At 42.8% G+C, this 21,369-nt stretch overlaps 1 pseudogene; it reads right to left on the minus strand.

The window, feature by feature from the left end:
- Positions 1-12,887: 12,887 nt before the first annotated feature.
- Positions 12,888-15,421, minus strand: LOC132400387 (immunoglobulin lambda-1 light chain-like; annotated as a pseudogene).
- Between the last annotated feature and the right edge of the window lie 5,948 nt (positions 15,422-21,369).

Raw genomic sequence — 21,369 nt, forward strand, 5'->3', positions numbered from 1 at the left:
CTGCTTGGAGCGACGGAGGATGAGAGGTGACCCAATATAGGTGTATAAGATGCTGAGAGTCATTGATCGTGTGCATAGTCAAAGGCTTTTTCCCAGGTCTGAAATGGCTAGCATGAGAGGGCACAGTTTGAAGGTGCTTGGAAGTAGGTACAGAGATGTCAGGGGTAAGTTTTTAACGCAGAAGGTGGTGAGTGCGTGCCAAGGGTTGCCGGCGACGGTGGTGGAGGCGGATACGATAGGGTCTTTTAAGAGACTCCTGGATTGGCACTGTACATGGAGCTTAAGAAAATACCGGGCTATGGGTAACCCTAGGTAATTTCTAAGGTAAGGACATGTTCGTCTCACCCTTGTGGGCCGAAAGTCCTGTATTGTGCTGTAGGTTTTCTATGTTTATATGTCTGTCACTATTGCTTCGGATAAGTCTTAGGATACCCTACACCATCACGAGAAGTGCTCCAGTTGGTCGAGGCGGCTTAGCACGAGCCTTTCTTTTCTCCGATGGAGCCGCGGTGTCAATGAGCAGTCATGAGTTTAGCCGGAGACTGAGTGAGAGTGACTGAGAGGGAGAGTGAGAGTGAGAGTGTGACAAAGTGAGATAGCGAGAGAGTGAGAAGGGGAGAAAGAGAGACAGAGAGAGAGAGTGCTCTGTATTGTACAGCTGAGGGAAATTCAAAGTTCGATGTTCAAAAGACGTTTATTATTAAATCATGTATACTAAATGCAACCTTGAGATGCGTCTCCTTACAGGAAGCCACAAAACAAAGAAATCCCATAAAACTCATTAAAAACGAAGAGCGTCAAACACACATTGTGCACGGGGGGAAAGAAACAAATCGTCCAAACAATCAAAGTAAGCAAATGATATTCAGAACTGAAGTTTACGTAACTGTGTTCAGCGCTGCGAAGCCAATCATCACTGCGGCCGGTTCAGGAGTCCGATAGTTGCAGGCCAGAGCCTCACAGTCCAGTGCAGAGACGAGTAAACATCGCAGAGCAGCAAGCGGAATGCCGATCATTCTCACCACCCCCCCCCCCCCCCACCACCAGGCACCCTGGCATTTTCAATCCCGGCCGGCGCTTAAATTGGCCAAACAATGTATTATTCCTCGTTCCTGGAACAGGGCCCTGCCGGTTCGATACTCTGCCGTCTCGACTCTGCTTCTCCACGGATCTCCCATTTCGAATTGATTCCAAGATCGCTCCAGCAATAATCAAACATTGGCATTTCCCCCGCTCTCTTGCTCCGGATTGACCTCCTCGATTCAAACTGTACACAACCCGCCGCAACGGTCCTGCACCTTCGAGTCTTCAGATCATATCTCAAAAATGCCAAGTCGCACAGCGGTTTCAAAGGCTGAACTCCGAAACGAAAAATACAGGCTATTGATGTCAGTGATCGTTTTCAAGAAAAGGTGTGGCTAATAGAGTACTTAATCGTGCTTGTTGCCATCAAGTCGTCACTGCTCTTCGCCATGGCCATCCTCATTTGGAAACGAGTCAATAGCCCCATTACTGCAGGGCTGGGGTCATATATAAGCCTTACTGGGAAAGGATAGCAGAGTTTACCCCCTAACGTCAATTAATGAGCCATATAAGCTTCGTGAGATGTGGTAAATATATGATTATCATCATTTAGATGTCTTCTTTACTTTTTATATCCGCAATAAAAATTGTTTTTTTTACCATGAATAGCGGTATTTACATCCAGTGGAGTTGAGTAAGTGACTATGTTGGTGTGAGTCTGCGGCTGGAAGCAAAACCGATCATGAAACTCTTTTAGGGCAGTGTATAAACTGTCCTTGGAACAGTACTGAGATATCCCAAAAAGTAGCGACTTCCTGACACCAAGTTTAGAGATATGCATTTCTGGCAAATACATCGGTAAATGAAGTAATATGATTGAAATCTGGAAAGAAATAAAATTAAAGTGTTCTTTCAAGTCAACTTAGGTTGTCAAGTAAAGTAGAGACAGTGCACCTGTGGAGGTCACAAATGCATTCCACCAACTACAAAGTATATTTCGAGTATAATAGAATGCCTTCCTCAATCCTTTAGGGAAAAAAACACTAAAAAAGCACGGCGTCGTCGGGGTGGGGGGTAGGGGGGGGAAGCCTTCTACTTCAGTGGTAAGCTTTAACATTGTTAAATATTATACAAGACAAGTTTTATCACTGCATCTTGGTACATGTATCAATAATACACCAATTCGAACCGATCAAGAATAATGGCTGCAATGTGTATAAGCTCTAAAATTCTTTGCAGTTAATGAATAATCACAACGCACCTGCCAAATGGCGACTTTTAACAACAAGAAAGACAATTGTTACAAGTACGTGGGAACACCGACACCAGCGCTAACAACTGTAATCCTTCCAAAATTGTGAAAAAATATTTTCCTTCTTTCATTTTCTCTACGGCCAGTGATGGCAATTCCTCCTCAATAATACAGAGGGAGTCCGGTAACAGAAGAACTACAGCGCTGTAGGAGATCCGCTCACAACTATCCCTTCAAGGCGAATTAAAAACGGCCAATAACCGCAGGCTTGCTCAGCAACACGTAAGTCGCCAAAACAAGCGGGACACGAGTGCAAGGGTCAAAACAAATTAACGCTGTCGATAATTTGACTTACTTAAGTGTAGTTCCAGGATTCAATAAATTCAATAATTTAGTGACAACTTAGAAAAAAGCATATTTTCTTAAGGTTACGCTGTCTGCATGGAAATAAGTCGCCACAACCGTGCTCAATAAACGGAAAATGCTGGCGTTTTACTAGAGTCAGGAGCCGATGACATTGGAAATTGGCCTTAAACCCCAGAACTAAATTTTGACATAATTCGGTTAATGACGTAGAGTTCCTGCAGCAGACTAGAAAAAGTAAATGTGTGGTATAATTTCCTCAAAGCATTGCAGTAAGCATTACGGTCCGACACTCGTCTGTGAGAAGCGGAGGGTTGGACATGGGGCTAGCAACCACAACCTGTAAAAACCCTAAGCCACAGAAACGTCAAAAGAAGCCCTAAAGACCACATCCCTCGGCAGGAATGATCTTCACCTAAAAGACATATGAAGTCGGGTGGTGAAAGCGGAATGAATAGGGACGATCATCCTTCGGCCCGGGACTGAGGCCTCTGCCGAGCTGCTCTCAGCGGCCTGTGGGGTTGATGTGCTTAAGAAGAAGAAGGATGGATTTCAGTTTTACGAGTCTGAAAATCACTGTCTCGTGTGCAGGTTGAAATTCCTGCATGAACACTTTCTTTCATGTAGGGCTAACCTTTGCCAACGCACTCCCATTATCACGGGAAAATATCGGTGTCTCTTTAAACGCCTGTTTTGCTCTTCTTCCAATGAAACGGGCACATGTTCGCCTCTACTTGAGTCCAACAGTCCATTCTTCTGCTGCCTCCCTGGCAAACTTGCATTACTGTTTGGAGGCCTTATGCCACTTATCTCTCCTATGCCATGGAAAGTTTGCTAATGGAAAATCTTCACTGTAAGTGCAATTACCTGCGAGCTTTGAAACCGCACCACTCACCACTCCCAATAATTCTCGTGCTATTCCGGTCTAATGTTATGTACAAAGATATCATTTGAACCTGGAGTTCCATGCCGGCCTGGAAAGTGCCAGAGGAAATGAATGCTTCTGCCACCACATGACTTAAAGTTAAAGCTTTTAAGCATCGCCGCAATCATCATTCCTATAGGCAGGCTAGTCTTGGTGAAGATGGGGATCTGTGGTGGAGGAGTGTATTCTTACATATAGCAGCTGGAAATTTTGAATTGAATTGAATTGAATTAACTTAATTTCTTACATCATTCATATACATGAGGAATAAAGATCTTTACATTACGTCTCCATCTGTGTGTAATGTGCAAATTATAATAAACAGTATGTATAACAGGACTATCAATATTACATAGAAATACAATTGCTTCAGCATGAATTAATCAGTCTAATTTTCCTGGTGGCTAATCTATCCCTGAACCTGTTGGTCCTGGCTTTTAAGCTGCAGTACCGTTTCCCAGGTCATAGTAGCTGGAAAATTTTGTGTTCAGGGTGACTCGGGTCCCCAATAATTCTTCGAGTCTTTTGTACACACCTGTCATTGTAAATGTGCTAAATAGTGAGAAGTTCACAGATGCGCTGAGCTGTCCACTCCAATCTCTGCAGAGTCCTGTGATTGAGGGAAGTACTGTTCCCATACCAGGCAGTGATGCAGCCAGTCAGGATGCTCTCAATTGTGCCCCTGTAGAAAATTCTTAGCATTTGGGGGCGCATACTAAATGAAAATATACTTGGAGAACTCAACCGTCTAGATACTTTGTTTCTGCTCCATGTGGCGGTTCAGGACTACTTCCTTACTCTATGTGGATGGCTTTGCCTAATTAGCCTACTTTGACCCCTACTACTGAAATTCTAGCACGATAAGCCCTGAGTCTTAATTTAAAAGAACTCCACTTTTGATAAATATCTGCATCTGAGGATTTCTGTAGTTAGCTGATAAACATCAATCCACAGACTAAAGGTCACTTCGAAATTACTGCCTTTCAGCCTTTCTTCCTTCTTTGGAGAAGGAAGTCGGAGGATCAGAATGGGAGTGCAGAGGGAGCCATCTTGATTTTTTCTTCTGATCGGAATTAAGAGAGGCGGGACTCCGCAGGCGTGTGACGTCGGGCAGTGAGGTGGGGAAGATTTAAAAAGGACACAGCCTTATACAGCGGGCAGCATCGTTTGCGGGCAGCGGAGTGAGCTGGGAGCAGATTCAAGGCTTAAGGGCTTTGGGTCAACGGGCTTAGGGGGAAACGGGCGAGGCAAGGCAGGTTTAGGTTTCAGTTTTCCAATTATTTGAGGAAAGGGGGAGGTATGAGTGTGAAGGCAGCTTGTTGTTCTCGGTGCCGGATGTGGGAGGTCCTGGAGTCTCCTGGCCTCCCGGAAATCCACATCTGCGCCAGGTGCGCCGAGATGCAGCTCCTAAAGGACCGTGTTAGGGAACTGGAGCTTCAGCTTGATGACCTTCCTCTGGTCAGGGAGAGTGAGGAGTTGATAGAGAGGAGTTACAGGCATGTGGTCACACCAGGGCCACGGGAGGCAGACAGGTGGGTCAGGGTTAGGAGAGGGAAGGGGAAGAGTCAGGTACTAGAGAGCACCCCAGTGGCTGTACCCCTTGACAATAAGTACTCCTGTCTGAGTACTGTTGGGGGGAGGGGGACAGCCTACCTGAAGGAAGCAACAGTGGTCATGCCTCCGGCACAGAGTCCAACCCTGCATCTCAGAAGGGTAGGGAAAGGAAGTGGAAGGCAGTAGTAGTAGGGGACTCAATAGTTATGGGGTCAGATAGGCGATTCTGTGGACGCGATCAGAAGACCCGGATGATAGTTTGCCTCACTAGTGCTAGGGTCCGGGATGTTTCAGATCACGTCCAAGATATCCTGAAGTAGTAGGGGGAGGAGCCAGAGGACGTGGTACATATAGGTAACAACGACATAGATAGAAAAAGGGAAGAGGTCCTGAAGGGAGAATATAGGGAGTATAGGATGGAAGTTGAGAAGATGAACCGCAACGGTGGTAATCTCGGGATTACTGCCTGTGCCACGCCACAGTGAGAGTAGGAATGGAATAAGGTGGAGGATAAATGCGTGGCTGAGGGATTGGAGCAGGGGGCAGGGATTCAAGTTTCTGTATCAGTGGGACCACTTTTGGGGCGGGTGTGACCTTTACAAAAAGGACGGGTTACACTTGAATCCTAGGGGGAGCCAATACCCTGGCTGGGAGATTTGCTAAGGCTACTGGGAGGACTTTAAACTAGAACGGTTGGAGGAGTGGGAATCAATTTGAAGAGACGAGGGGAGAGGAGGTTAGTTCACAAATAGAGAGAGCTAGTAGACAGTGTGTGAGGAAGGGTAGGCCGCTGATAGAGAAGGGGAGCTTTCAGACCGAAGATGTCGGGGAGATGGAAGAAAAAGATAATAAAGTTGTTTGAACCCTTAGGGATAAACAGATAGAAAGATGTGGAGAGTTTCTTAAATGCATCTATTTTAATGCTAGGAGCATTGTAAGAAAGGTGGATGAGCTTAGAGCATGGATTGATACCTGGGAATATGATGTTGTAGCTATTAGTGAAACATGGTTGCAGGAGGGGTGTGATTGGGTGGGAACTAAATATTCCTGGATTTCGTTGCTTCAGGTGTGATAGATTCGGAGGCACAAGAGGGGGAAGTGTTGTATTGCTTGTCCAAGAAAATATTACAGCGGTGCTTTGGCAAGATTAGAGGGCTCGTGTAGGGAGACTAATTAGGTGGAATTTAGGAATGGGAAAGGTGTAGTAACATTTATAGGGGTGTATTATAGACCACCTAATGGGGAGCGAGAATTGGAAGAGCAAATTTGTCAGGAGATAGCAGATATTTCTAGAAAGCACAAGGTTGTGATTTTGGGAGATTTTAGTTTTCCACACATAGACTGGGAAGCCAATTCTGTAAAAGGGCTGGATGGTTTGGAGTTTGTAAAATGTGTGCAGGATAGTTTTTTTGCAGCAATACATAGAGGTACCAACTAGAGAAGGGGCAGTTTTGGATCTCCTGTTATGGAATGAGATAGGTCAGCTGATGGAGGCATGTGTCTGGGAGCACTTCGGGTCCAGTGATCACAATATCATTAGCTTCAATAGAATTATGGAGAAGGATAGGACTGGACCCAGGAGAAAGCCTAACTTTGAAGAGATGCGAAAGGATTTAGAAGGAGCGGATTGGGGCAATTCGTTTTATGGGAAGGATGTAATAGGGAAATGGAGGTCATTTAAAGGTGAAATTTTGAAGATACAGAATCTTTATGTTCCTGTTAGGTTGAAAGGAAAGGTTAAAAGTTTGAGAGAGCCATGGTTTTCAAGGGGTATTGGAAACTTGGTTCGGAAAAAGAGAGAGATTTATAATAAATATAAGCAGCATGGAGTAAATGAGGTGCTCGAGGAATATAAAGAATGTAAAAAGAATCTTAAGAAAGAAATTAGAAAAGCTAAGGGAAGATATAAGGTTACTTTGGCAAGTAAGGTGAAAAGAAATCCAAAAAGAGTTTCTACAGTTATATTAATAGCAAAAAGATAATGAGGGATAAAATTGGTCCCTTAGAGAATCAGAGCGGACAGCTATGTGTGGAACCAAAGAGATGGGTAAGATTTTGAACAATTTCTTTTCTTTGGTATTCACTAAGGAGAAGGATATTGAATTGTGTAAGGTAAGGGAAACAAGTAGGGTAGTTATGGAAACTATAATGATTAAAAAAGAGGAAATACTAGAGCTTTTAAAGAATATAAAAGTGGATAAGTCTCCGGATCCTGACAGGAAATTTGCTAGGACCTTGAGGGATTGTTCATGTGGTTCCATTGTTTAAAAAGGGTTCTAAGAGTAAACCTAGCAATTATCGGCCTGTAAGTTTGACATCAGTGGTGGGTAAATTAATGGAAAGTATTCTTAGAGATGGTATATATAATTATCTGGATAGACAGAGTCTGATTAGGAACAGTCAACATGGATTTATGGGTGGAAGGTCGTGTTAGACAAATCTTATTGAATTTTTGAAGAGGTTACTAGGAAAGTTGATGAGGGTAAAGCAATAGATATTCTCTATATGGACTTCAGCAAGGCCTTTGACAAGATTCCACACGGAAGGTTAGTTAGGAAGGTTCAATCGTTAGGTATTAATATTGAAGTAGTGAAATGGATTACACAGTGGCTGGATGGGAGATGCTAGAGAGAAGAGGTGGATAACTGTTTGTCAGGTTGGAGGCCGGTGACTAGTGGTGTGCCTCAGGATCTTTACTGGGTCCAATGTTGTATGTCATATACATTAATGATCTGGATGATGGGGTGGTAAATTAGATTAGTAAGTATGCAGATGATACTAAGATAGGTGGCGTTGTGGATGATGAAGTAGGTTTTCAAAGCTTGCAGAGAGATTTAGGCCAGTTAGAAGAGTGTGCTGAAAGATGACAGATGGAGTTTAATGCTGATAAGTGTGAGGTGCTACATTTTGGTAGGAATAATCCAAATAGGACATACATGGTAAATAGACAGTAGACAATAGGTGCAGAAGTAGACCATTCGGCCCCTCGAGTCTGCACCGCCATTCTGAGATCATGGCTGATCATTCACTATCAATACCCAGTCCCTGCCTTGTCCCCATATCTCTTGATTCCCCTATCCATCAGATATCTATCTAGCTCCTTCTTGAAAGCATCCAGAGAATTGGCCTCCACCGTCTTCCGAGGCAGTGCATTCCACACCTCCACAACTCTCTGGGAGAAGAAGTTCTTCCTCAACTCTGTTTTAAATAACTGACCTCTTATTCTCAATCCATGCCCTCTGGTACTGGACTCTCCCAACATCTGGAACATATTTCCTGCCTCAATCCTATCAAATCCTTTAATTATCTTAAACGTTTCAATCAGATCCCCTCTCAATTTCCTCAATTCCAGTGTGTACAAGCCCAATCTCTCCAATCTCTCTGCGTAAGGCAGCCCTGCCATCCAGGAATCAACCTAGTGAATCTACGCTGCACTTCCTCAATTGCCAGAATGTCCTTCCTTAAACCTGGAGACCAAAACTGTACACAATATTCGAGGTGTGGTCTCACCAGGGCCCTGTACAAATGCAAAAGGACATCCTTGCTCTTGTACTCAATTCCCCTTGTAATAAAGGCCAACATTCCATTTGCCCTCTTCACTGCCTGTTGCACTTGCTCATTCACCTTCATTGACTGATGAACTAGGACTCCTAGGTCTCTTTGCATTTCTCCCTTACCTAACTCTACACCGTTCAGACAATACTCTGCCCTCTTGTTCCTGCTTCCGAAGTGGATAACTTCACATTTATTTACATTGAATGACATCTGCCAAATATCTGCCCACTCACCCAGCCTATCCAAGTCTCCCTGTATTCTCCTAACGTCCTCTTCGCATGTCACACTGCCACCCAGTTTAGTATCGTCAGCAAACTTGCTGATATAGTTTTCAATGCCCTCATCTAAATCGATGACATAAATCGTAAAGAGCTGTGGTCCTAATACAGAGCCCTGTGGTACCCCACTAGTCACCTCCAGCCAGTCCGAGAAACACCCATTCACTGCTACCCTTTGCTTTCTATCTGCCAACCAGTTTTCTATCCATGTTGAAACCCTGCCCCCAATGCCATGAGCTCTGATTTTACACAACATCCACTGGCTTACCCTCATCTAACATCCTTGTTACACCCTCAAAAAACTCCAACAGATTAGTCAAGCATGATTTGCCCTTGGTAAATCCATGCTGGCTCGGCCTAATCCTATTACTGCCATCAAGATAAGCCACTATTTCGTCCTTAATAATGGACTCAAGCATCTTCCCACGACTGACGTTAGGCTAACAGGGCGATAGTTCTCCGTTTTCTCCTTCCCTCCCTTCTTGAAAAGTGGGATAACATTAGCCACTCTCCAATCTTCAGGAACTGATCCTGAATCTAAGGAACATTGGAAAATGATTACCAATGCATCCGCAATTTCCGGAGCCACCTCCTTTAGAACCCTCGGATGCAGACCATCTGGACCCAGGGATTTATTAGCCTTCAGTCCTACCAGTCTACTCATCACAGTTTCTTTCCTAATGTCAATCTGTCTCAATTCCTCTGCTATCTTATGACCCTGGCCCATCCATACATCTGGGAGATTGCTTGTGTCCTCCCTGGTGAAGACAGATCTAAAGTACGCATTAAATTCTGTTGCCATTTCCCTGTTTCCCATAACAATTTCTCCCAATTCATTCTTCAAGGGGCCAACATTGTTCTTAACTATCTTCTTTCTCTTCACATAGCTAAAAAAGCTTTTGCTATCCCCTTTTATATTCCTGGCCAGTCTGAACTCATACCTGATTTTTTCTCTCCGTATTGCTTTTTTAGTTAAGATCTGCTGTTCCTTAAAACCTTCCCAATCATCTGTATTCCCACTCATCTTAGCCCTGTCATACTTCTTTTTCTTTAATGCTATACAATCTCTGACTTCCTTTGTCAACCACTGTGGCCCCTTCCCCCTCTTTGAATCCTTCCTTCTCATTGGAATGAGCTGCTTTTGCATCTTTTGTATTATCCCCAAGAATATCTGCCACTGCTGATCCACTGTCTTTCCTGCCAGGGCATCCGCCCATTTAACTTTGGCCAGCTCTTCCCTCATGGCTCCGTAGTCTCCTTTATTTAATTGCAACACTGACACCTCTGATCTGCCCTTATCCCTCTCAAATTGTAGATAAAAACTTATCATGTTATGATCATGTTATGTTATGTTATGTTATATGTTATATCATGTTGTGGTAGGGCATTGAGGAATGCAGTAGAACAAAGTGATCTCGGAATAATGGTGCATAGTTCCCTGAAGATGGAAACTCTAGTGGATAGGGTGGTGAAGAAAGCTTTTGGTATGCTGGCCTTTATAAATCAGAGCATTGAATATAGGAGTTGGGATATAATGTTAAAATTGTACAAGGTACAATTGGTGAGGCCAAATTTGGAGTATTGTGTAAAGTTTGGTCACCGAATTATAGGAAAGATGTCAACAAAATAGAGAGAGTACAGAGAAGATTTATTAGAATGTTACCTGGGTTTCAGCACCTAAGTTACAGAGAAAGGTTGAACAAGTTAGGTCTTTATTCTTTGGAGCGTAGAAGGTTGAGGGGGGACTCGATAGCGGTATTTAAAATTATGAGGGGTCCAGATAAAGTTCACGTGCATAGGCTTTTTCCATTGAGAGTAGGGTGGATTCAAACCAGAGGACATGAGTTGTGAGTTAAGGGGCAAACGTTTAGGGCTAACACGAGGGGCCACTTCTTTACTCAGAGAGTGGCAACTGTGTGGAATGAGCTTCCAGTAAAAGTGCTAGAGGCGGGTTCGAGTTTGACATTAAAAAGAACTTGGATAGGTATATGGACTGGAAAGGAATGGAGGGTTATGGGCTGAGTGCAGGTAGGTGGGACTAGGTGAGGGTAAGCGTTCGGCTCGGACTAGAAGGGCCGCGATGGCCTGTTTCTGTGCTGTAATTGCTATATGGTTATATGGTTACTGGTTACACACCCTGAGTGGAAAGTGTGGAATTTCGTGGCATGTAGATTCCAATGATTTCGTCAGTGGTTGAAGTTGCATCACGCAAATATGTGTTGTCTAATTGGTACCCTAGTTGGAGTTGTGTTATGTGAACACTACCGGCCAGATTTGCTATAGTATAAGGTGACTACAGTCCAAAATTACTTGGGTGACCAGAGAATCTGGTTCTTGGGTGGGCAGAGTGATCCTGTAAAACAAGAAATGAATGAAGGTCTTTCTCTTAACTTAAATAATCTTCGTTTTATGATGTGGAAAATCAGCTGAACGTGTCACAAAAAAAATCACTCATTAAAGGAGATGACAGTATCAGATTCAGGTTTAAAATTATAGGCGTATGTCGCGAAATTTATTGTTTTACCGAGGCAGTGCATTGAAATACATCTGAATGCTATGTTGCAATACGATGTGAGTATGCATAGATTATGTTGTATTCTCGACTCATCGCCGTACCCAGCATTAAAGACGTCTCTACTGCGAAAATAATAGTCAATTGGAAATACTTAATCTCTTTGAAACCTAAGGTTACGCTTAGAAAGCTATCGTTAATTTAAGGTGCGTGCAGCAACTTCGTAGCTAGATAGGGTGCCAGCGATAGCTTAATTCAATGTTCTGTCGTGTTTGTGACCACAATGCTGAAACTAACTGACTTGCGCACCGATGTTGAACGTCGCTGTTTTCCGCTCACTGCACTCACTAAGTTTTAGAGAAATTTTGTTGATATGTCTTTATTTGTTTACCTATTTATTTGTTTGTTTGTTGTGATACAGTGCGGAATAGACCAGAAATCCCCCGATTTCATACTAGCCTAATCATGGTACAACTCCTAACAGGCAGAGGTGAGAATTGAACCCCTATCACTGATACTATAACCGGTTATGTTAACCCCGACACTACGGTGACGCACTTCATGAACTTGCAAGGATTTTCTTGCTTTTTTTTCATTGCTTCAGTTCTCTGTAAATTTTCCTGTTTCATACAATCGAATCTAGAGCATGACTTTTATTAAGTCTAGACTCGTTAGTTGCAGTCAATGAACAACTTGATTATTTTAAAATGGCGTCTGTCAGGAACATTATTTGAAGTTTACTTGGGATTGTTTGTTGCATAAACCAGTCTCTGATAAAGTGGAACACTGTACGTGCGAGAACGCTGAGGTTATACCTCACTTCCTAGTCAGACCAAGTGTGCCCTGCATGGTACACACGGTGGTTTACCTGCCGCGATGCAAAACCTGTTGACAGGAGAGCTATCAAATCGGTGTTGCTCAATGATTAACTACGCCAGTTGCTTTCGTTGCATTAGCCTGTGCCAGATGAGCCGCACCGTGGAACCTGAGAACCAGATGAAACCCGCTACAGTTACAGGATTTCCATTCAGGACCGAAATCAACAGGATGTAATTTCCACAGAGAAAGGAGAGGTGAGATGATTATTTTTTCTCAAATTTCCGGTCAGTTTTTCCCCATCAGAAAACAAACAAAATGACCTTGCATTTGAGATAAGTTTGCTGACTTTATTGAGCCACTACAAAGAGTGCTGCGGATGCAATAGTCGCACCCTGGCTTTAGTTATGTTATTTAATGCACCGAAACAAATTTCAATCAATCTGGAGTCTTCAATCAACACTGGCTTTCTGTCAACAGAACAGAGTTTACAGTAAACAAATCGTAAAAGCTGAAGCTTCCGCTGCAAAGGGTTTTTTTAAAAAAAATATTCCAATGAATAAAAGAAACAATTTGTCAAAGAACTTTTCTTAGCTCAGATAACAGGTTTATGACATCAAACACAGCGGGATCTTGCGATATTTGCCCGTAGCGGGTTTGCTTGAGTCTCGTGTTTAACCACACAGGAGTAAAGCTCGTGTGAGTTCCAGTCTGAGGCTCTCAATGTCAGGTAACTGCTCACACTGAACGTGTTGTCCGTTTCCTGTTGCAGTCGGCTGTTCTCAACGCCGTTCCTTCTCGCACTGCCGTCCACAGCCCACTCAATATCCACAGCACCCGGATTAAACCCGTTCACTAAACACACAAGCGTGGCGGTGTCCTTCACCCTGATTTCGTCCGCTGAAGGGGGCAAGACCGATACGACTGGGGGCCGGGGATGTGGTTAAAAAAATAACAGTGATAGTTAAGTAAAGGCCAAAGAACCGTTCTCGCATCGCACTTTGACAATTCAATACAATTAACCAGAATATTTTTATCTCTGCACTTTTCAAAATCCATACCAACCACCAAGGCACCACAATAATTTTCAATAAGGATATTGGAATAAATCCAACGCTACGGCAGGAATTACAGAGAGATCAGCATGATTTGTGAAGGGCATAGTTGTACACAGATAATTGTTCTCTACTTCCCGAGCTTTGTCACACAAAAGAACCAACTAGACCTCGGGAACCCTAAAGTTCAAGAAGTGCCATGTTACATAGTTAAGTAGAAATATAAAATTGTGAAATGTGAACTGAACTGATTCAATATCCCAAATCTGAAACCTTCTGCAATTCATTTTAATATTCGAAAGCTATCAGTTCTGTTCTCCTTGTCGTGCTTTCGTTTGAAATCGCGTTGAAGCTAGAAGTAAATGTTTCAAATTAGGAATGTGATGTAGTAGAATCTTTTCCTAATTTAATAAAGCAATTAAATTCTTAATGTCAAGCTTTAATATTCAATAAAATAACGTTTAACAGCTTAGCCTCTGATAAAGAATAAATCCCGTTATGAAAACAAACGAGGAAAACGCAGATATCGGAAATCTGAAATAATGTCTCAAAGTGGTGGGGTTACCCAACAGTTTTTTACACTGTACATGTGGAGAGAAAAACGGTCGAACTATAATAGGCCAGTTCTGAAGTAGCGTGGACAGAACACGTAGCCTAGCTTCGCTTTCTAGAGATCCTGGATATTAATTGCATGAACGCGGTCGCTCAGGAATACAATCACCCTCTATAGTTCCGTTTTTTTCTGTTTCCGATCCTTCCTGGTGCATCAGACTCCTGTTGGGTTGATTTCTATGTTACTTCCGAAGTAGACATCTTTCATTACAACTGAGATTTTGAATTGTACGACCACGGGAACAATGACTGCGCGTAGCGGTTGAGATCGGATGGTACCGGTTACAGCCTAACCGGCATAAATATTTATTGATATCTATTTATGTAGAGATACAGCGCGAAATGGGCACTTCCTCTCCCGCACCGCCTCGCAACCCCTTGAGAACCTCGAATGAACCTAAACCAGTTAATTCTAATTCTTTGACAAGAGATGCCGATAAGAAAGTTCTGGACAAATAGAAAGACGCTCAAAATAAATTCGGCTCAACGTAAGCCATGCAAATCGTGAGAGTACCTATTAATACTCTCTGGAATCAATTTTTAGAATCGCTGTGAACACTACATCATGTAAAACAGGACGAACTGACAAACAAAAGGATCGTTCATAGTCAGCTGCAAATGCTCTGGATGCTAATTTTATTTTATATTTTAAAATTGAGAGCTACTTCACAAAAGGTTGGAGGAAACGATTAATTTTCATTTCCAATTGTTCTGTTGAACCGTTGGAACGGGACGGGGAAACGTGCGCAGGCAGTGAGAGATGTGGGTGGGTGAGGGTGGTGATGCTGGCGGTGTGGTTAACGCTAGAACAGGAGTGCAAAATTCGATAAAGACAGACTGACTATGGATGCATGTTCTATGCAGATTTAAAGTTAGATTATGTCATTATTTTACAACGATATCTATAACGCACGCTTCAGAAAGAAGAAATTTTACTTACTGCTAACTGCCACCCTTGTTCCTTTTCCAAATATTAAGGCGTTTTTCCACATGGCGCAGTAATAGTCCGCAGCGTCCTCCGATTGAACGTTAGATATTGTGAAATATCCCGTGTTGCCCGACTAAGAGCCGGAGAACCTTTCTGAAACTCCCGGACCTCTTCCAGGGCTGCTCTTGCTGGACCAATAATAGACTAAAAGCTGGGGAGTCTTTCCGGGAATCTGCTGATACCAGGATACACCGTCATAATTCCCTAAACTGGCCCCGGACATGGTACAGCTTAATTGTAAGTTCTGCCCAGGACTGATCGACTTGGAAAGCGGCTGAGTTACTATAACTTCTGCGCGTAAATCTGGAAAAAACAATGAGGCAGAGTTTGTAATGAAAAACGTGAGAGAAACGCCCCAGTGAATCGTCCTTGAGAAGAAATCTAATATTGCTGAAAATAAAATACTCACAAGTCGCAAGATAAAAGAGCGCACTGACAACACGGATCCAGTAAGACATTGTAAATTACTGAATTGAGTCGGGCAGTGCAGCGGTTTCTGGATGAAGTGTTTTCTGAACTTGCTGCCAACTCTCTTATGAAGTGTGTTGCAAGGTGTCACCCGATTAATGCAAATTATAGCCTTCCTTGGGGCCAATCAGAAGTTGCCCACTTCTCCGTGTGACCCCATTCAAGACAGAAATGGTTACAAGTTCGGTATTTCTGATTACTTCGATATATTTTTAAATATTAAAAGCAAACATTACTGGAAACAACGGTCGTTTAATTTTGATTCTATGCGCTTATTTTCATGGTGCTCAAATACAGGATAAGATTTCACAAGTTTATTCAGGACTGTTCAGTGGGGATAAAAGAAAACAGAAATTCTTAATCCGATAATTAAGATCAGAGACTTTCCACGATGCACCATTGCATATTATGTATGCAAGATTTAGAATCTTAAGTGTTATAAAGAGAAGAAACAGATCTCGCAGGCTACCAAGTCCATGCGGGGTCAAGTACCCACCCACCTAGCTGCAGATTAATCCCGTTTTCTTGCATGTGAGCTGCAGGCTAACTTTGGAAAAGCATTACACCGATGAAAAGTTTCACAATAAATAAATTCTGGATTGTTGTTTAGGAAAGTAATTGTAGTGAAATGTATTCTCCACTTTGAGTGAGCTGTCGGTACAGTGCCACAAATTTTTACCCACCATTCGCCAGCTACATTGGTTCTCTGGGCAGGGCCATAAGTCTTGCCATTCCACTGGAATCTGGTAAAGATAAGAGAAAGCCTGACAGACCCGGGGATGGTAACGTACATTTTCCCCAAGAGATTAACTTCAAAATACGCCATTGTTCATCGGGATGTTGCATACCAAGCCTGCTGCTCTGTTTTAAACGGTTCATCACAGCGGCATATAGTATCATCCTTTAATCGCGAGTAGCATAAACTTGTTGATACATGAAGTATCAGCATTTCATTTGTTTGCTACAAATTCAATATACTGTATAACTGCAGACGATTTCTCTTGGTGCAGGAGCAATAAAAATTAGAAATTAGTGCAGTATCAATGAAAAAAAAATGCGCCATGTAAACTCATCAGTGCACTGCACATAGATTCCGAAATTTATTTTCTACGTTTTAATTAACTAGTATTATAAATGTTGCTTCAATAATGTTCAGAAGTTCTTCGGATTTCTTACTTGCAGCAGCGATGTCTGTTACCAGGATTTAAGCATACATGTTTGAGGCGCCCTGGAAGAACGGTTCACGAAGTAAAACGGTAATACTTTTTTCTAGACTGCAGGAGAATGCTAATGTCATTTTGAATCTGCCTACAAATTACTCTCCGAATCTGCCTACAAATTACCCTGCAAAGCACCCTCAGCTTCCTACCTGTTCTCGTGTCTCTTTAAATGCCGGTTAAGCGTTACTATTGCATCTATTTCCAACATTTCACCATAAAGTGCTTTCCAGTCACCCACTCTGTGATTGAAAAACTTGACTTGTCAAGGCAGGTTTATTGTCGTTTAACCTTATATATATTCACCGTCAAACAAGACAACGTTTCTCAGAACCAGGGTGTAAAAGCACGGTAGTAAACATAACACACACTCACTTAGGAGAGTAAGGGTACAATCTACAGATGAATTACGCATAAATTAAATATTGTAAGATACAGAACAGATTAATAGGTGACACTTCGCATCCGATGCAGCTGTGAGTTCAAAAGCTTAATGGCCTGAAGGAAGAAACTGTCTCCTATCCTGACGTTTTTGTTTGTATGCATCGGTGCTCCTTCCTGATGTTTGAAACTCAAACAGGAAGCTAGATGGAAAGATGGGTGGGATAAGAGCATAAGACCATAAGATATAGGAGCAGAATTCGGCCATTCCGCCCACCGAGTCGGCGCCGCCATTCCATCATGGCTGATCCCGGATCCCAGTCAACCCCATACACCTGCCTTCTCACCATATCGTTTGATGCCCTGACCAATCAGGCAACGAGCAACATCCGCTTTAAACAGTACCCACGGACTTAGCTTCCACCGCAGTTTGAGGGAGAACATTCCACAGACTCACTACTCTTTGGTTAAAGAAGTTCCTCTGTACCTCTGTTCTAAAACGTCGCCCCTCAAATTTGAGACTGTGCCTTCCAGTTCTTGATAACCCCGTTATGGTAAACATCTTCTCCACATCCACATTATCTATTCATTTCAACATTCGGTAGGTTTCAATGAGATCCCCTTGCATTCGTCTAAATTACAGTGAATAAAGCCCCAAAGCCGCCAAACGCTCCTCATATTTTAACCCCTTCATTCCGGGAATCATCCTCGGGAACTTCCTCTGGATTCTCCCGAATAACAATACATCCTTTCTGAGATATGGAGGCCAAAACTGTTGACAATATTCCAAGTGTCACCTGACTTGAGTCTTATAACCCCTCAGCATTATCTCCTTGCTTTTATATTTCATTGAAATAAATGTCTGCATTGCATTTGCTTACTTCACCACAGAATCAACCTATGAATTCATCTCCTGAGAGTCTTGCAGGAGGATTCCTAAGTCCCTTTGCATCTCCGATGTTTGAATATTCTCTCCATTTGGATAATAGACTGCACTATTGTTCCTTTTACCAAAATATATTATCATACATTTCCCAACACAGTATTCCATCTGCCACCTTTTCCCCATTCTTTCAATTTGTCGAAGTACTGCTGCAATTGTATTGCTTCCTTGGCACTACCTACCCCTCCACCTATATTCGTATTCGCAAACATTGAAACAAAGCAATCACTTCCATTATCTAAATCATTGACAAGCAATGTGAAAAGTAACGGTCCCAATACTGACGCTTGAGGAACACCACTAGGCATTGGCAGCCAACTAGAATAGGCCCTCTATATGCTCACTCGCAGCTTCCTGCCTGCCAGCCATTCCTCTATCCATGTCATGTATCTTTCCTGTAACGCCATGGAATTTTATCTTGCCTCATTAGTGTCATCTTATCAAATACCTTCTGAAAATCCAAGTAAATGACATGCTCGGACTCTCCTTATCTATCCTGCTTGTGACTTCCTCGAAGAACCCTTAACAGATATGTCAAGCAAGCTTTCCCTTTACAGAAGCCATGATGACCGACTAATGTAATCATTAGTTTCCAAGTACCCCGAAAATTCATTGTTCCAAAACATTCCCTACCACTGAGGTTAGGTTAACTGGTCTATAACTTCCTTTCTTTTGAATTTCTCCCTTCTTAAAGAGTGAAGTGATTTTGCAAACTTCCAGTTTCTGGGACCATATCATCATCAAGTGAATCGAGCAAGATCATGACCTATTCATCCGCTATCTTCCCAGGAACCTCTTTCTGGACTCAAACATTTGGTCCAGATGACTTATCCACCTTATGACCATTCAGTTTGCCTGGCGTTTTTCCTTTGTAATAGCAATGACACTCACTCCTGCTCCCTGACACTCACGCACTGCTAATGTCCTCCACAGTGAAGACTGATGCAAAGAACTCATTACGTACATCTGCCATTTTTTTACCTTACTACTATCTCACCAGCATCACTTTCCAATGGCCCAATATCAACTCTCACCTCCCTTTTGCTCCTTGTATAACTGAAAAATCTTTTAGTATCCTGCTTTATATTATTGGCTAGTTTGCCCTCATATTTCATCTTTTCCATTCTTACAGATTTTTGGTTGCCTTTTGTTGGATTTTAAAAGCTTTCCACTCACTTGTGCTGCCTTATATGTCATTTCCTTGGCTTTAATGCTGTCCTTAACTTCTCTTGTCAACCACGGTTGCCTGCCTATGCTATTTCAGAACTTCTTCTGTGGGACGTATCTATCTTACGCCATGTGACTGTTCCCAGAAACTTCGGTCTCCTCTACTCTGCCGTCATCCCTGCCAGTATCCTCCTCCAATCTGCCTGGGTACGCTCCTCTCTCATGCTTCTCTAATTCCCTTTATTCCATTGCAATACTGATATATGTGACTCATTCTTCTCCTCTCAGTTTGCAGTATGAATTCAACATGTTATGATCATTGCGTCCTAAATTTCCTTCACGTTAAGCTCCCTGATAAGATAAGGATTATTACATAACATTCAGTCCGAGATAAACTTTCCACGAGTGGGCTCAAGCATAAGTTGCACTAAAAATACATTTTGAGGGTATTCAACAAATTCCCTCTCTTGTAATCCGACACCAAGCTGATTTTCCCAATCCCTCTGTATATTTAAGTCCCCCCTCTCAATTGTGAGGTTGCTCTTATTACATGCCCTTTCCAGCTCCCATTTCAATCTCATACCCACCTCTTAGCCACTATTTGGCCTATATATAATTCCCATGATGGATTATTTTTACCCTTGCAGCTTCTTAACTCCACCCACAAAGATTCAACATTCTTTGTCCCTATGGCAGTTCTTCCTAAAGATGTAATTCCATCTTATACCAGCAGAGCCACACCAGCGCCTATGCCTTCCTGCCTGTTGCCTGTCCTTTCGATACAAAGTACATCCTTTGATGTTAAGCTTCTGACTATGGTCTTCTTTCAGCCACGACTTAATGAAGCCCACATCGTCATACCGACCAATCATTAATTGCACATATTGCAATGGATGTTATTGTATTAAAATGGCAGGGTCGAATTTCGCCAAAAAAAACGATCTTTGGCATTTGGAAAGGTGAGACTAGGATTGCCTGCATCTTATTCATCAACTAGAACATTTTGATTAGAGTTGTTGCTGGCATTCTTCTGTAGAGTTCTTATTACTTTGACGTTACCCTTCCCCCTTCCCTTTTGTTTTCTCTCAACTGCTGAGGAGGGAGTGGGAATTATGGATGGGCCCTGTCCATTTGTATACTTAGAGGGTGAAGGAGGAAATGGGCTTCCTCGGGTGTGCTCAGTTTCACGCTCATCTCCGTAATAATAACGTGGCCTCTGAATGTTCCCTTTGTCCCGGAAGAAGTATCTTGGTCTAAAACTTTATATGTAAGGAAAGGCGTGGAGCCAAAGGGAATGGCCTATACTTGTGTCTAGCAATCTGGTTTGTGAGTGAATGCCTCTTCCTGAGGCAGGTGGTCTCCAGGGAACATGTTGCTGTTCCATGCTGAGATGTTGGTGTACCAGAACATTGTGAATGCGATTGATATGAGGAATGAGGTTGGTTTGATAACTTTGTCATTGACCCTAAGCTCCTAAATCCCCTTTACAGGGGAATGGGGAGATCTCTGTGCCGGTTCCTCGTTGCCCTATTATAGGTATGACCAACATTCCTGCTACCACTCCGTGGGTGCATAGGATCTCTTCAACAGCCTGAAATCGTTTATGTATTGGGTGCTGAGTAAGAGCGACTCCTCAGAGGTGAGCAGGCTTTCACTGGGATTATAAAAAGAACTAGATCCCAGTTTGCCCTTGCTATGTCTTCTCTGGACTTATAGGTAGTCATTGAGCCCTGCGTTTGACTATTTTACTCAATGCAGTACAAAGTCTTCTGCGTACATTGGCACATTGTACAATAATCTAATATGGATTTCCACACTCGTATGGAGGTGTTGCCAGGCTATGAAGCATACTATGAATAAGAATTGCTGAATATGCAGGGAAGTATGTCTGATTCAGAAGGCCTTTAAACTCTGGCATTCCGTCGGCATCAGCAGGAGGCGATTCACATATATGCCTGCAAACTCTGAGTAGCCAAAGGTCCAACGATTCGATAAGAAGTTTATATTGGGCAAATTGCAGCGGCTCCCTATACAGGAACCTGTTTCTGCATGCTTCATTTAAATCTTTTTAGAAATTCTAGTGCGTGGTCCCTAGCATATGTTCTCCAGGCTTCATTAGCACCTCTAGGCCTTACTTGTGTGGGTGCTATCTCATGTGTGCTTGGAAGGCACATGCAATATCCCCATGCATCGTGTTTAAGGTAAGGGTCACCAGGTTCTATCACATAAGCATGAGGTCCCAACCTGTGTGCTCAGTTTC

The sequence above is a fragment of the Hypanus sabinus genome, chromosome 10 (assembly GCF_030144855.1).
Source record: "Hypanus sabinus isolate sHypSab1 chromosome 10, sHypSab1.hap1, whole genome shotgun sequence".
Lineage (NCBI taxonomy): Eukaryota > Metazoa > Chordata > Chondrichthyes > Myliobatiformes > Dasyatidae > Hypanus > Hypanus sabinus.